Below are 15,243 nucleotides of genomic sequence, written 5' to 3'. Positions count from 1 at the left end.
AGATATGGAATTTATGCATGTTACAGAGAGCACTGACGTTTTTGATGGCTTAGCAAGTTAAAACGTCACTGAGAGCGCAATAGTGTTTGTGTTACTCGTGCTAGTTATGGCTACATTGGCTAATTAGTCCGGCTGTAACCGTCAGAGTTTCAGAAGCTGGGAGGGCCACAGTGCCATACCTTAATTCTTGCTGATGACATGCACTCAAGTTATAAGAAGGATCCTGCCACCATGCCCAAATAATACAGCAGATATCTACAAGGAGATAAGTTTGTTCAACAGACTATGTCTTATTAAGTGATGTATAGTGAATTTTCCAAAATCGGCCCAAAACAAATTAGGACCCTTTCCCCCCCTCTTTTTTTCTAGTTTGTGTAGAACGTATGTGAGCTGCTTCTCAAAACATTATGTATAAATGAGGGAAAGATTGGTACTTTAAAGAAACCATTGATGCTCTTCTGGACTGGAATACCTTTTTTCAATTAAAATTAATGTTTTTTGTGATGGTGGAATTTTTACCTTTATGATTACAGAAGTCAAAACATCAGATGATTATAGCTTACCATCTAAACTCCCCATCTCTTGGCAAGTCTGAATTAGAGAGCTCAGCTGTATCGGCCTTTCTAGTGGATTTGCTTAAAGAGGAGATAGCTTAAGTCATTAGGTACATATTCCCTGACATTCTAGAGGTCAACCTTGCACAGTGTGTGACATAAAGAGTAGAACTTATAGAAATGGAATGGTACTGGCCCAAAGGGCAGCAGGTGGATTGCCAGAATACTGAAAAACCATATCTGCATTGTACCACAGCATATTCTACATTGTCAGAGAGCTTGGTGGCTGGTACAGAGAGCACGACAGAGCTTTTGAGCTCCGCCCAGTATCCACAAGAATATTCACTCTCGCTTCACTCTGTGAACTCCTTGATACTTATCCATTGGTTGACTATGAGATTGGATCAGTCCACATTGTGACTTTAAAAAGGCATATAGAAATAAAAGGTGTTCATATAAGTGTAATAGGTTCAGTCGCATGTATTTCATTAGATAAATTCTACTTTTTTATGTCTGATCTTTATAACTTTGAGTATTGGGTATGGATAGCTTTATGAAAACTAAACTGAAAGGATTCTTTCTGAATGTCTGATATTTAATTCTTTTTTTCCTACAGAGTCCTATGGGGAGTCCTATGGTCCTAAAGACTGTTTTGGCTGACGGAACCTGTCGAAGGCTCACTCTCTAATGAAGCGCCTGAATCAACTGAGGATCTCATCGTTGAAGTCAAGAGACAGTGTTGTCTTCAGGGCAGCTTCAGTTTATGGATTCCTTGTTTGGGAATGAGTTTCTTAACCTTACCTCAGTTTCAGAAGTAGCAGACAAGGGGACTCTTAAAGCTATTGACATGTCAAAGCCCACCACATGGACATAAAAAAGAGTAACAGAGTTGGTGAAACTCAAGATGGAAAAGACTTTTTCATACAGAAGACATGAAGTTGTTCGTGATGCACCAATGGTGGAGGCTTTCATGGCAAGATGGCCTGCTCTATTTGATTTCCATGAGGTAAGGTTTGCCTCATACACGGTGTTCTTGTGGTATTAGCCTAAAATGGTTAAGGCACAGTTGTTATTTGACAGCCCATTTCTTCAGCATGAGTGATTGCGGCCTTCTTCCAGGCATTAAACCTTTGAAGCTCATTTCTCTGTGCTCATGTTTTCAGATCAACGCTGAGTTTAAGAGAATTGCCACTATCCCCCCTCAAACAAAGTTCCTGGCTCAGCTGGATCTCCACTTGGACAACCTGGTGAAGTTGGTCAACAGAAGAGGAGAGCTTGGACTAATACTGAAAAGAATTGTGGCATAAATGGATAATGTAAGTGATAAAGCCTCAACATTCACTTAACATGATCCTCTTTGGATGAAATTTTATAATTGTGGAAGATTTCAAATGTTTCCCATGATAAATTCTCTCATTTTGTATTTTTACATCTACTTGTTTTTTTTAACCTTCACTTTGTCAACTTATTATTAATTGCCAGTAAACCTATTATTAATTTGTGTGCCTTTACTTTAAAAACATTCATGTAAAGTACACTATTAAAACTTAAATGAAGGACAAGAGCTGAATGAAGATGCTAATTACATACATTTCATTTCAGTGTGAAGATGTTGATGCTGAGTGTGTTAAGGGAGTGTGTATCTACATGGGTGAAGACCCTGGCATGCTTATCCAGGAGTATGTGGTATGTACTTGTCTTTTTTTTTTTTTTTTTTGGACTTTCCACAGTGTGTCATATTACTTACTTGGAAATGACTAACATGGCTTCTTTTTTACAGGGCATGGAAGAACGTGCCATCAGTGAGACTGTTGAAGACACCACTGTTTGAATTTATCTTCTTAAAGAGCAAGCTTCAGCAGATGAACAAGAGTTGTCCTTGCAGGCATCAGGGTGGCGAAGACTTTGGATAATGTAGCATTTGCTGTGATAATGCTATTTGGACTAATGTATGCATTAAACCTTGCCTACCCTGCGGACCTTCGCTACAACTTTGACGTTTTCCAGAAGGTTTTCATGGAACTGGATGGAGCTAAACTCTCTAAAGTTCTTGCTTTCAAAAACCATCTGTTTCATTGAGAAGTCAAAGACTGCACTTCTGCAATTCTTTGCAGTTTTTCATTTTGTGTTCAGTAACGTTATACTGCTTATGTTTTTATTGCTTTCCCCTCATGTGACTGCAATGCAGGATAATTTTTCCTTTTGGTATCATGTTGTAAGAAATTTTTACTGACGATTTTTAGCAATATGTTCTAAGTCAACCTTAATGTCCTGCTTACATGTTTAAAATGAAGATTAAAATTCATGTAGGTGTTTGGTATTAGTTGTGTAACAATGTCATTTAAGGCTCAACTTAGTTGAAATCTTGTACAGGTAAATACTTGTACAGAAGCTGAAACTGTTGTCAAATAACACACAAGTTATATTTGGGTAAATCTGTTTATTCATAAAAGCGTGTTGCTTTTTTTTCAGGTAGTCTTAATTTAGTTTACATTTTCAATTGTGTAATTAATACAAATGTTTTATATGTAAGAGATGACAGGATCATCTATAAGCACTTTCTTTTATTTGCTGCTAAGGTCAGTTTTTTGTGAAATATTTGCAAATATATTCTCAAACTAACTTTTTCTTTTAGTTATTTCTGCAGGCTATCTTTAAAAATGTGTTAACAAGTTTACATGGATGTGATTTTGGACTTGTTCATGGCAGAATTGCTGCTTTCACTGCTGTTACAGTTTAATAAAGGTGAATTGTTCAGTAGCACTCACAGTCTGCCTTTTTTGTCAATAATAATCAGTTAATATTTCAATTGAAAAAATTAAGTAGGATTTAAAGCCATAATTTGTGTTGCAGGAACATAATTGCAATGTGTTTACATTACATAATATCATTGCGTACCACTGGCAAATAAAAATAAGTTGGTGTTAAACATTAAAATATATTGACATTATGCAATACATTGATATTATGATAATAGATTAATATTAGTACATCAAACATGATTTTTTAAAGTAATCTGATATAAATAAAATACTTTGATCTGACAAGCATTAATTACTTGAGGGAAAGTGGAAAATTAAGTCAGTCATACTTATTCATATTATGTGGGACCGATGTACACAATAAAATCAAGTAAATTGAAAGAACTTTTTTTTTTCAGTGTAGGATAGACCCTACAATAATACATGCAGAGAAAAACCCAACAACCACATGACCTCTATGAGCAAGCTCTTTAGCGACAGTGGGAAGGAAAAACTCCCTGTCTGTCACACTCAGTTTAAATGGCTAACTTTAAACCAGGTTCAGGCTGTGCAAAAATGCCAGAGGAAGAAGGCTTTGGTGATTGATGTCGCTGTCAGGGAATTACATCTTAGATCTCTATCCAGAAGAAACTAAAGCATTTTTTTGTACCTGGGTATAAACATGGTATAAGAACTGAATCTCTTTGGAAGCCAGCCTCTAGTGGTCATTCCTGGAACTGCAGTGTTGGTCATTTCCAACCAGGCTTAATTTTTCAGCCGAGGACATTGTTGCTTGATTGAAACATGGTGACATTGTTACTTAAAGATGGGTACATTGACAGCTAACGACTGCTGTGATTCCAGCTAATTTCATTTAAAAATGAAATCTAAGGGACAGTTTTAAAAATGCACAATTTGGTTACCAATACTAAGTAAATGAAATTTAAATCATACACATTGTCAAAGCAAAAGGCTGGCAACATAAGTTAATAACTGATGAAATACATTGTTCAAATGTTTAATTTAACTAACATTAATATGTAAATGAACTGAATGGTTTGATGCTGGTATCAGCTCTGCTGTCTTCAACAGTTAAATGGTCTTAAGACCAGGCAGACAGACTAACATTACAACAGGCTTTAAAACTAAGATATTGCTGACATTCAGGCCCAGTTATGCTCACTAACTTCACTTATACCTTTAGTAACAATCAGTCTGGGTTTACATTACAAGTTGTCCACCACTATATTTATGCACATAAGAGTTATTGGGACTATGACACACTTCATTTAGGCTGCGTCGTGACTTCAGCTGCGCGGCTTCTATTACTGTGTGACTTTATAGATGTTCCCACTTATTTCAAACAACACAAAGTGACGCGGGTATAGCAGAAAGAAAAACAAATTTGTGTGTGGCCAACTTGTAAATAAGCCATCGCTGGTCAAAATTGGAAGGAATGCTGAGGTCCAGAATTGGAGGTGAAAAGAGGCAGCCTCCTGTCATGCTGCCAGCTGCAGATCCAATCAGCTTTTATTTGTTGGATCGGACTGCTCTCATCTCTCATGTCTCTCATATGCTCTCTTTCGCTTCGTCAGGCTAAAAAGCAAAAAAATTGCAAATGCAAACCCAAGTGAGCAAGCTGCAGAGACCGGAGCACAGCCACAAGCACGGTAACAGGCGCAGTATTGGCACAGTGTAGATCGCATCAAAGCACGACACTGGATAGCGTCATATTACATACAGAACATATCAGGGAAGCAGGTTTTTGCCTGAAAGCTCTTCCTTCTGCCCGTCTTTTGTTTTTTACATATGGCAGGACTTAAAGCTGCGCGTTTTATTAACAAGCATGAAAATCTAAGTTTAGCAGAGAAGAGCAAACAAGTCCCACCTGCTACAAGATTGTCAGATATGGGAAACCTGCTGTTCATGGAACGGACTCATTCATTTACGCAGCTTATTGCTCCTGCTGAGTTAAATTAATGTTTAAGAAAAAGTGCTTTGAGCAAATACTGATGTCAGCATGACAACTACTTCAATTAAAATCTGCGGGTGCATAAAAGCACCATGACATCAACCATTGTCTGGTGTCAGAGGAGGAAACCACACAAGTCAAATTTCAAATTCAAATTCAAATTCAAATTTTATTTGTCACGTACACAGTCATACACAGTACGATATGTAGTGAAATGCTTGGACAACTGCTCGTGACCTAAAGAAAACAAAAAAGGAAAAGGCTATGAATAAGATAGGAAATAAATATGAAAAATTAAAAAGGGTAAATTTAACTAGTCCAAGCCATTCTTTGCACCAGGCTGTAAACATGCTTTATAATGTTGTTAAGCAGGACATTTTACCACAGGAGTCAGACTCAAGCAGCCACTGGAGGAACTTCGCACACCCACTTTGAGCCCCAGATTTGATGATCATGTTGATTCATATTTTTATATTTGTACATGTGTGCTCCTGATCAGCTGGCGTTTTAAATGTGAATTCATTTTATACCTGCCATGATGCTCACAGGTTATAGAACAACGAGAGAAAGGACAGGACCAGGATCATATCCATTGTAATCCATTTCATTCATTCAAGCATGTCTGCAGGGTTCAGTCTAAATCATTCTAAATGGATTTGATGCCCCTTGTCTCCTTGCTCCTGTCTGCAGGTTTATTACATTTTAGGGAGCTGTGCTGTCAAAAAGGAGCAACTGCTCCTTTAGATCCCGCAGCCTTTTATTATTTATTATTTAATATTTATAGGCAAACTATAAATCTCTGTGAGTACAACAGGGTATACATTGTATACCTGCTCGCAGGCTCCACTGCAGCCAAAATAGCTGTGACTCACCTGGACCTCTGTGGAGGTGCTTAGGGGTTGTTTAACGTTATTTACCGTAATCGAATTATTACACTCAACGATTGCAGTTAACTTAAAAAAAAAACAATCAATGTGATCTTTTTTGTTGAAAAGAAACTGGGAAATGTTTTTTCCATTGGTGCATACACATAGTAAAATTGGGCAAAGTTACACATAATGTGATCATTTCATCCTTACATGGACAAAAGTGCTGGGCCATCTTACACCTACAGGAGCTGCTTGGGTGTGGAAACTCATGCCACTAAGCTCTCTGTGCAAAGTTGTGGTGCTAAAGTTAATTCCAGAGGAGGTTTGGAGCTATTGAGCATTATTTGGCTCAGCACTTGGCAAACCCTGTTGATTTGTAATACATTTGTCCTTATTGTGAACATCCAAATGTTGTTGAACAGAGGGGATATCCTGAATATGGTCACCTCAGGCACACCACGGCCTGGTTTAAAGCAAATAAACATTATTTCAACTGTGAATCAAGCAAAGCTACCCTAATAGATTAATATATGTTATGTCCACCAACCATTAAGTTGTACATTTTTACATATATTTTTAATGTATCTAAATGTTTCAATAATTTTAGTAGAGTCAAAAATATGGCCGTTTACTTGAAGACATTTACTGCAAAGCTTGAAAGTTATAAAGCTAAACAGCTTCCAGTGTTTTTTCCACCCTGAAGTGCTGAATTCCTATCACATTAACTTGCTCTAAATCTTACGGGTCTCCACTGAAATGCTTCTCCCTGAGCTGCACCTCTACAGGTAATGAATACTGGTAGTAAACATGAAAGGATGTTTCCCCACACTTTATAATTAGATTGCTAAATCATTTGCTGCAGAGATGCTGGCCCTGCTTTGGGGGAGGGAGAGTTACAGCACGCCTGCGTGCAGTGTTTGAGTGTAGGATAGTATTTTAACATCTGCTTGTTTGTGTGTTTTTAGCATGTGCTTGTGTACTGTAATGAAATGTATGTACTCAGGAGTTTAATTATGCGAACAATGAGAAATATACACATTATTTACTGGGAGAGAAGTGATAACAAACATTTTGGCGCTGACTGTCAGCTGAATGTCTTTTCTTGACATCTAGGCCTGCGGATGATATATAAGGAAATGCTCTACACTGGTGTCCAAAACAAACAACCATGTTTCCTCGAGTGAAGGTCAACACATGCAGATAAGGTTCTTGAATTCATGCCCTGCCACTGCCGGGTTAACCTCTGCTAACTAATAGCTTAATAAGACTCCTCTCTGGTGGTTTGGTAAACATCTGCTCCGCATAATGTCATTAAAATTGCTAATAAAGAATTTGAAAATGAGCTTGACATTGCTTTTATTTCGTTAACTGGGTCACAATCACAAAGATGCTGGAGAAGGACGGAAGTGATATTTAATTTGGGTAAATTCAAAATGACACAGCTGTGTCAACAAAAAGAGAGGAAGGCGGGGAATGAATGACGATATTTCTCATGTCTCTTGTGTTAAACACGGCGGCCTTTGAAGGACGTTCTGACCTTCAGAATCATCAGATCAGCACAAGCATCAACAAACGGGAGCCAAACACTGAAGCTCTTTTAACAGCTGCTCCAGTTCAGGAAACAAGACCAGTGCTGACACTGGTCTCACTGCTGTCTTTGTTTAAAGCCTCTTAGTGTGGAGAGGGCACATGTTTTCAAGAGGAGGGACTTGCACGAGCTGGTATACACAACAAAATTTAGAATAACGCATGACTTATTATCTGCTAATTACATCAGCACTGTACAGTATTTTGTTTACCGTAGATAGGACAAACATTTTATGTACCAGTGCAGTGAGCCAGTATTGTGCAAAGAAAATTACAACAAATCTATCAGGACATAATTGTAACTTGACTGTTATTACTATTTGCATTCAGCGCTAAAAAAGTCAAAATAAGGACAATAAAAATATATTGATGCAGCTATTAGAAATAATATATATGGAGGATTAGGTTATTAGTAATTACATTAATATTAAGTGGATTAGTAGAATTATCTATACTCTCTTAAGAAAAGTATTGTTATAATAAAATGTGATAATGTTGCAATGCAGTGTTAAAGCATCGTGTCCCCGGGTTTCACGTGAGTTGAGCACCTAAGAGAGTTGCCCTAATTAACAGGCATCAATATGTTTGCACATTAACGTGACTGAGTCGTGACTATTTCAGTGTTTAAATCTCTGTTCAGTCACAAATCTTCATAAAACAAACAAACACAAAGGTGCAGTGATTCACAGTGGACCAGCTGCTCCATTACAAACCTTGATCCACAACATCATCTAGTGGTGGAGCACAGCTCTTACATCCACCGTTAAATATGTGACTGTGAAGAACTTCACATTCAGATTATATATCAGACAGGATATGAGTATGATGCTAGTGCTAATTATTATGAGGCACAACCTGAAACATGTTTAACATCTTGTTGTGAGTGTGGCCTTCTCAGGATGCTCACACTGGTCTATAATATGTTTATCACTTGAATTTGTGAATTAATTAAATGATTTCCTGTTAAAGGGCTGAATTAATTCATTATTGGTGAATTAGAAAATAGTTTTCCATAATTAACTAAAGCTATGAACAAAATGTGAAGAAACAGCAGATGTAACTTTATATCTGAATATCTCTTGAAGAGGCTGAACGAGGGCCAGGTTGTTCTTTCTTGTAATACTGATTTGTACCACGAGATGGTGAAGCAAGATAATACAGCCTCTGTGCCAGCCCAGACACTTTTATTATTCCTGTACCTCATGTGGTGAAGCCAGCTCATAACAAGCAAGAGGACCCTGAACCTGCAAAGCTTCTAGAGCCAGCTGAAACTTTGACCGTATCAGGCCTTTTCCACTAAAACCTACTCGGCTTGACCTGATTCGACTCAGTTTTTAGGGTTTTCTCTGGTACTTTTTAAGCACCTGCTTAAAAAGCTGCACAAAAACCTGACAAAAAGCTATAGATATATATTATATACACATATAAGCAGCAGGTATACCATCACATCCTCCATTGTTGTGTTGTGTTTGTGTCACATACAAATGCTGTGTTGCTAACGTGATGCACATTTAGGTGCTACACAGTTGAAAAAGGCACAAGTCTGAGGAGACTGGGAGTGCAACAGTTCCCCTGTCATCACCAACAGCAGTAGTTAAGCTCCATTTCCATCACTGGTCTCCCAGCCTCCCTGCTGAGTTGCTCCACTGCTGCCCACCCAGCCGTCCCCCTTAACAGATTTGCTTTCTCTACGCGCCCCCACGTGGGCATTCCTGCAATGATCCACAGCCAGTGACTCAGAACTGCTCCACAGTCTTGTCGTACTGTTTTGTATCATTTGTCTGCATGTGAGTTTCCATTGTTCTCCGCCTGATAGAATGTATGGATTTTGTCGTTTGCTGCCTTTTGGACTTTTGCTTCACCAAAAGTTTGCTTTTGTTCATTTACTCATATCAAAGTCTGCATTTTGGGTAGGCACGTTTCACTAGACATGGCACAGGGTTCTGCAAATATTGTTAGAAAGTACTGGAAAGACTCAATTCCAAGGTCGCCTCTTAATGCTCCCATAAAGATTCCCAAATATTACTGTTCCTTAATGTAAGGAGCTCCATATTGTGGCCCCTTTGGGCACATTATAACATGGGAGTCTGTAAATGTCCTGAGAATGTCTCAATAGTCCAGTTAGTTTGTTAACCTCAAAAATCGTCACAGGCTCTGCAGTGTCACTGTCTACCCCAGTAGATTCCAGCACGGAGAGGAAACGGAGAGGTGCTGGGCGACATGGCATGAGGCTGGAGCGGTTCTCCTGAACCCCCAGCAGGAACAAAGGCAGGGCCAGCGGGTGCAGAGACCTCTGGCATGGGTGGAGCTAACTGTAGCTGCACAAGGCACACAGCTGGCTCAGGTTGCAACGGCAAACAGTCTGTCAAGGATTTATTAGCGAGATGCGGTCCCCTGCTGGCTGAATGAGCTCCTTGGAGCTTCCAGCAGAGGATGGAAGTGGCTGAACAGGTGGCTGAGCTACTGACTGAGCTGGAAACAGAGCTGATGCCAGAGCTAAAGACTGAACAGGTAACAGAGTTGACAACAGGGCTAGAGACTGGAGTAGAGTTTGTAGAGGTGGTTGTTATAATGAAGGTTGTAGTGGCAGTGGATAAGCAGTTAGCTGAACTAGGACCCCTGAGCCTCCAGAACACGAGGAAAACTGCTGGATGGGCTCACCTGAGCCTCCACCGGAAACAGGAATGGGTACAGGCACCTGCTGGACACTAGTTGCTCCCACCTGAGGAGTAGGTACGGGTGAAAATGTTACGGGTCCCAAGGATGAAGACCACGATGACAAATATGTTACCTGTAAAAGCAGGTGAAGAGCAGAATAAGGAAGACACGATGCGTCTCTGCTTTCCTCCAGAACGTGTCTGTCTGATTTATTTCACACAAATAAATGCGATATAAACACTAAACATGAGCTTTCAATATACTGTTCAGCTGGTTCCTCATTCACATCAATTACATTTACTTATTTCACAACCTCAGTGAAATATACTCTTTTTAACTGGTTCAGTTTCTCAAATTCACACTTCTTTCACAATGGCGGACGAGCGGGGCTGAAAACTTTTAAATATTACTCTTTCTGGGTCACAAAAGAAACTTTTAAGTTATTTTCAAGCGAGAATGTAGCTGTGTAAACTTCAAATATCTGCTCGATTTATCAAGACATCATATATTTCCAAACGCGCTCCGACTCGGAGACATCTGTGACCCGCCAGCTCCATAGCAGACAGCGAGGTCGAGGATTATTAGAGCCGGCGAGAACAGCGGACTCCCGGCACATCGTTTTCAACCCCCCCGCGGTCTTTTCGCTACTCAGGTTAAACAAACCCCAAACCCCAGCAGCTGTCTATTGTATTGAGTGTCCACTAAAATAAAAATAAAAGCATTCTAACATCTCACCTGCTTGTTTTTATTAAGGTATGTACACGTATGTACATGTACACTATTTTTATTAATAGAGCCAGGCGATGGCGAAGCAGAAGCCGAGGCCGAAGCTGGACCAGGCGGAGGCGAAGCAGGAACAGAGGCCGAAGCCGGACCCGACGACGGCGAAGCAGGAGCTGAGGCCGAGGCCGGACCAGGCGAAGCAGAAGCTCAGGCCGAAGCCGGACCAGGCGAAGCAGAAGCTGAGGCCGAAGCCGGACCCGACGACGGCGAAGCAGGAGCTGAGGCCGAAGCCGGACCAGGCGAAGCAGAAGCTGAGGCCGAAGCCGGACCAGGCGAAGCAGAAGCTCAGGCCGAAGCTGGACCAGGTGAAGCACAGGCAGAAGCTGGACCAGACGAGGCAGAAGCAGAGGCCGAAGCCGGACCAGGCGAAGCAGAAGCTGAGGCCGAAGCTGGACCAGGCAGAGGCGAAGCAGGAACAGAGGCCGATGCTGGACCTGACGATGGCGAAGCAGGAGCTGATGCTGAGGCTGGACCAGGCGAAGCAGAAGCCGAAGCTGGACCAGGCAAAGCAGAAGCAGAAGCCGAAGCTGGACCAGGCGAAGCACAGGCTGAAGCTGGACCAGGCGAAGCAGAAGCAGAAACCGAAGCTGGACCAGGCGAAGCAGAGGCAGAAGCTGGACCAGGCGAAGCAGAAGCAGAGGCAGAAGCTGGACCAGGCGTAGCAGAAGCAGAGGCTGGACCAGGCGTAGCAGAAGCAGAGGCTGGACCAGGCGTAGCAGAAGCAGAAGCTGGACCAGGCGTAGCAGAAGCAGAGGCTGGACCAGGCGTAGCAGAAGCAGAGGCTGGACCAGGCGTAGCAGAAACTGGACCAGGCGTAGCAGAAGCAGAGGCTGGACCAGGCGTAGCAGAAGCAGAGGCTGGACCAGGCGTAGCAGAAACTGGACCAGGCATAGCAGAGGCAGAGGCTGGACCAGGCGTAGCAGAGGCAGAACCAGGTGACAGTGAGGCAGCCACAGGTGGTGGCTGGACAGGCTCCTCGGGCCCCCCAGCTGACGTGGCAAGAGGCTGTGTAAGTTGCAGCAACACACAGTCTATAGTGGGTGAAATGAGTTTGTATGAGTTCTCAGACTGAGGTGTGGCAGAACCAGGCGAGGTGTCGTCCTCAGGCTGAGGCGCAGAAGCAGCAAGCGGTAGCGCAGCAGGTGGTGGTCCTGCAGGCGGCGGCGCGGGAGCCGCAGGTGGTGGCACTACAGCCACAGGTGGTGAAGCAGAAGGTGGCCGGACGGGTTCCTTGGGCCCACCAGCTAACGAGGTGTGAAACTGGACAGGCTCCTCAGGCCCTCCAGCTGACGTGGCGTGAGACTGAACGGGCTCCTCGGGCCCTTCAGCAGACGAGGCGTGAAGCTGGACGGGCTCCTCGGGCCCTCCAGCTGACGTGGCGTGAAGCTGGACGGGCTCCTTGGGCCCTCCAGCTGACGAGGCATGAGGCTGGACGGGCTCCTCGGGCCCTCCAGCTGATGAAACATGAAGCTGGCTGGGTTAGTATTTAGTATTTTAGTATTAGTATTTATTTATTTATTGTCATTGTCAAGAACAATGAAATTGCGTTTGGGGCTTCCATACAACCCCAAAAAAAGAAGAAAATAATAAATACCCCTTAAAACCCAAGTGTACATATTTAACCCAGTGTGACTCCAATGCAATAAGACAATCCTTAGCAATAATGTTCGTAGAAATTCAGACAAAGACCTGAGAAACATGACAAAATACAACAATGCAACCCATTCAATATTATTGTACTGTGAGATATGATATCAGATATGATAGTTATCTATTTAAGAAAGAGGGGGGGGGGGCAGGAGGGGGAAGAGAATAAAGAACCTCCAGCAGACGAAGCATGAAGCTGGCAGGGTTCTCCCGAACCTGCAGCAGACGAAACATGAAGCTGGCTGGGTTCTCCCGAACCTCCAGCAGACGAAACGTGAGGCCGGACGGGCTCCTCGGGCCCTCCAGCTAACACTAAAAAAGGCTGCACAAGCTGCACCTCCGTCCCCGGCTCCAAAACGGCCTGGATAGCAGTCCCACAACAGCTTAGCTGAGCCTGATGGCTAGCATTTCCTGTGCAAACAGTCTCTTTACAGCCGGGCTCATGAACCGGAAAAGCAGTGTCAGTTTCCATAACCTCCGAAGAAAAAACATGAGGAGACAAAACATAGTCACTCACTTGCGTTCGTGGTGCGGAGCGTCGGTGGCGCGCACGCCGTTTCTTCTTGGGAGTGGAAGACGGCGGCGCGATAGGTGGAAGTCCCTGGTAACTCCGAGGTCCCCCGAGAGCCAGTCGAGTTCCCCGGAAAGAGGGCTTGTGCTCCGGAATGAGCCATGGCTTCCACCGGAGCTCCTCCTCCAATAGAGCGCAGAATATTAACTGGCGCTCGTCGTGGTCCAAGTCTATGGTGTCCAGTGCTTCCCCGCACTGGACCGTGGCAAGAGCATGGCGAGACTGTGACGAGGGCGTGGAAACTGGTGAGCTGTGAGGTGGGGACGCTGCAGCGAGTCTCAGCGAGCCGACACGAACTGTCTCAGGCACGCAAGGCAGCGGCAGCGATTCCTGTTCACAGTCCTGATGTTGTTGAAGTGAAAAAACAGTGCGAACGAAATCCTGCACATCCTCCGACAATTCTGCCGTGTAGACAGGGTAAGCAGACAGGATCTGGAGAAGCCGAACTTTAACTGACTCCGCCTCACTCTCCTGTCTGCATACAGAATAGATGTTCCATTGTCCCTGGAGGATGGTCACACGTGCGCTGAACTCAAAAAAATCCTCGCAGACATCCGCTGGGTCCATACTGGTCGGGTCGTTCTGTCACGGCGGGGTGCGCCGCTGTGTAATGGAAAAAGGGACCCAAAAGCAGATGAGGACGAGGAGTAGTAAGTTTCAACAGAAAAGTGATCCTTTAATGATAACGGCAAGGGAAGACCAGGAAACCAAAACAAACTGGCAAAACACTAAGAAACAAAACACTAAAGGTACTAAGACCAAAAACCATAACTGTCATGGTCCTGCAACCATGACTCGGTGACTTTGTGTTTGTGTTCTTTATTGTTATTATTCTCTTTATTATTCATGGGCTGTTTTGGGATGGTTTGTGTTTTGGGATTTTAGGTACTGGGTTCTGAGTTTGTGCTCCCTCTATTGGTCCCTGGTGTCAGTGTTCCCCTGTCTCGTCAGGTTAACCAGGTCCAGCTGTGTCTCCCACCTGTGTGTGATTTCCCAGTGTCTCTGTGTACTTATAGTGTGTGTTTTCCTCTGCTCCTCGTCGCGTCGTCTGTATTCATACCTTGTGAAATCCCCTGCGTGCTCTCCCTGCTGTTCTCCCTTCATGTTCAGGTTTGCCACTCCTTTGTGTAGTTTATCCCAGTTTAGTTCGTCCTTAGTTCTGTTTGCCATCTCCACTTTATGTCTGGTATTGTTAATAAATCACCCTTCACGTCTGAATAAGTGCTGCATTTGAGTCCTCCTTCCACTCTTCACACGGCCGCTGCCCCGAACCGTGACAGTACGACGCGACCACGAAATGGACCCAGCAGCGCTTAATCCGACTAAGGAGCTACGGGAGAATCTCATCGATGCCACACAGGAGCTCATCGACCTGTGGCTGGAAAACCCGGGCGGGGAGTCCCAGCGCGCTATAGAGAGGCGGCTACAGGACTTTGTTTTCTGGGGCTATTCAGAGCGGGATGGGAGACTGTACGGGTCGCTTACCCACCTTCGTGGTAACAGATCCTTCGCAAGTGGGCGTGTACAAACCCTCTGTAAAACCAAGAGACTGTTTCTCTGCCGCCCCTTCTGAGCCAGGACTTTATCGCCATTCTCCGGCTCAGTTCTGTGTCCAGCCACAAACCTCCCAGTCTGTAGCTGAACCGCTAGCCTTGGGGAGGCTAGCGGTTCAAAAAAGTTATAACATGCCAGAATCTAATGCTATAGCTGCAGCATGGGCTGCAAAAAACTTTCCTTTCCAGTTGTTAAAGTTATTCCTATAGGCTGTATGCAGTATTTTATATATCTACTTGTGAGTTGAAATGTTTAATTTGGCATTGAAGTGGTGCTTTGAGATAGCAAAAACATTTTCATACTGTTT

The 15,243-nt window shown here is 43.2% G+C and overlaps 1 long non-coding RNA gene across 1 annotated transcript; it reads left to right on the top strand.

The window, feature by feature from the left end:
• Positions 1–1,321: 1,321 nt before the first annotated feature.
• Positions 1,322–2,491, top strand: LOC308411657. The gene is made up of 4 exons (XR_013974436.1): positions 1,322–1,560; positions 1,718–1,870; positions 2,157–2,240; positions 2,335–2,491. It is a non-coding gene; the product is annotated as an uncharacterized lncRNA (long non-coding RNA).
• Positions 2,492–15,243: the final 12,752 nt, after the last annotated feature.

The sequence above is a fragment of the Rhamphochromis sp. 'chilingali' genome (assembly GCF_963969265.1).
Source record: "Rhamphochromis sp. 'chilingali' genome assembly, chromosome: 15".
NCBI classification, from domain to species: domain Eukaryota; kingdom Metazoa; phylum Chordata; class Actinopteri; order Cichliformes; family Cichlidae; genus Rhamphochromis; species Rhamphochromis sp. 'chilingali'.
This window is presented reverse-complemented; position numbering and strand designations above follow the sequence as displayed.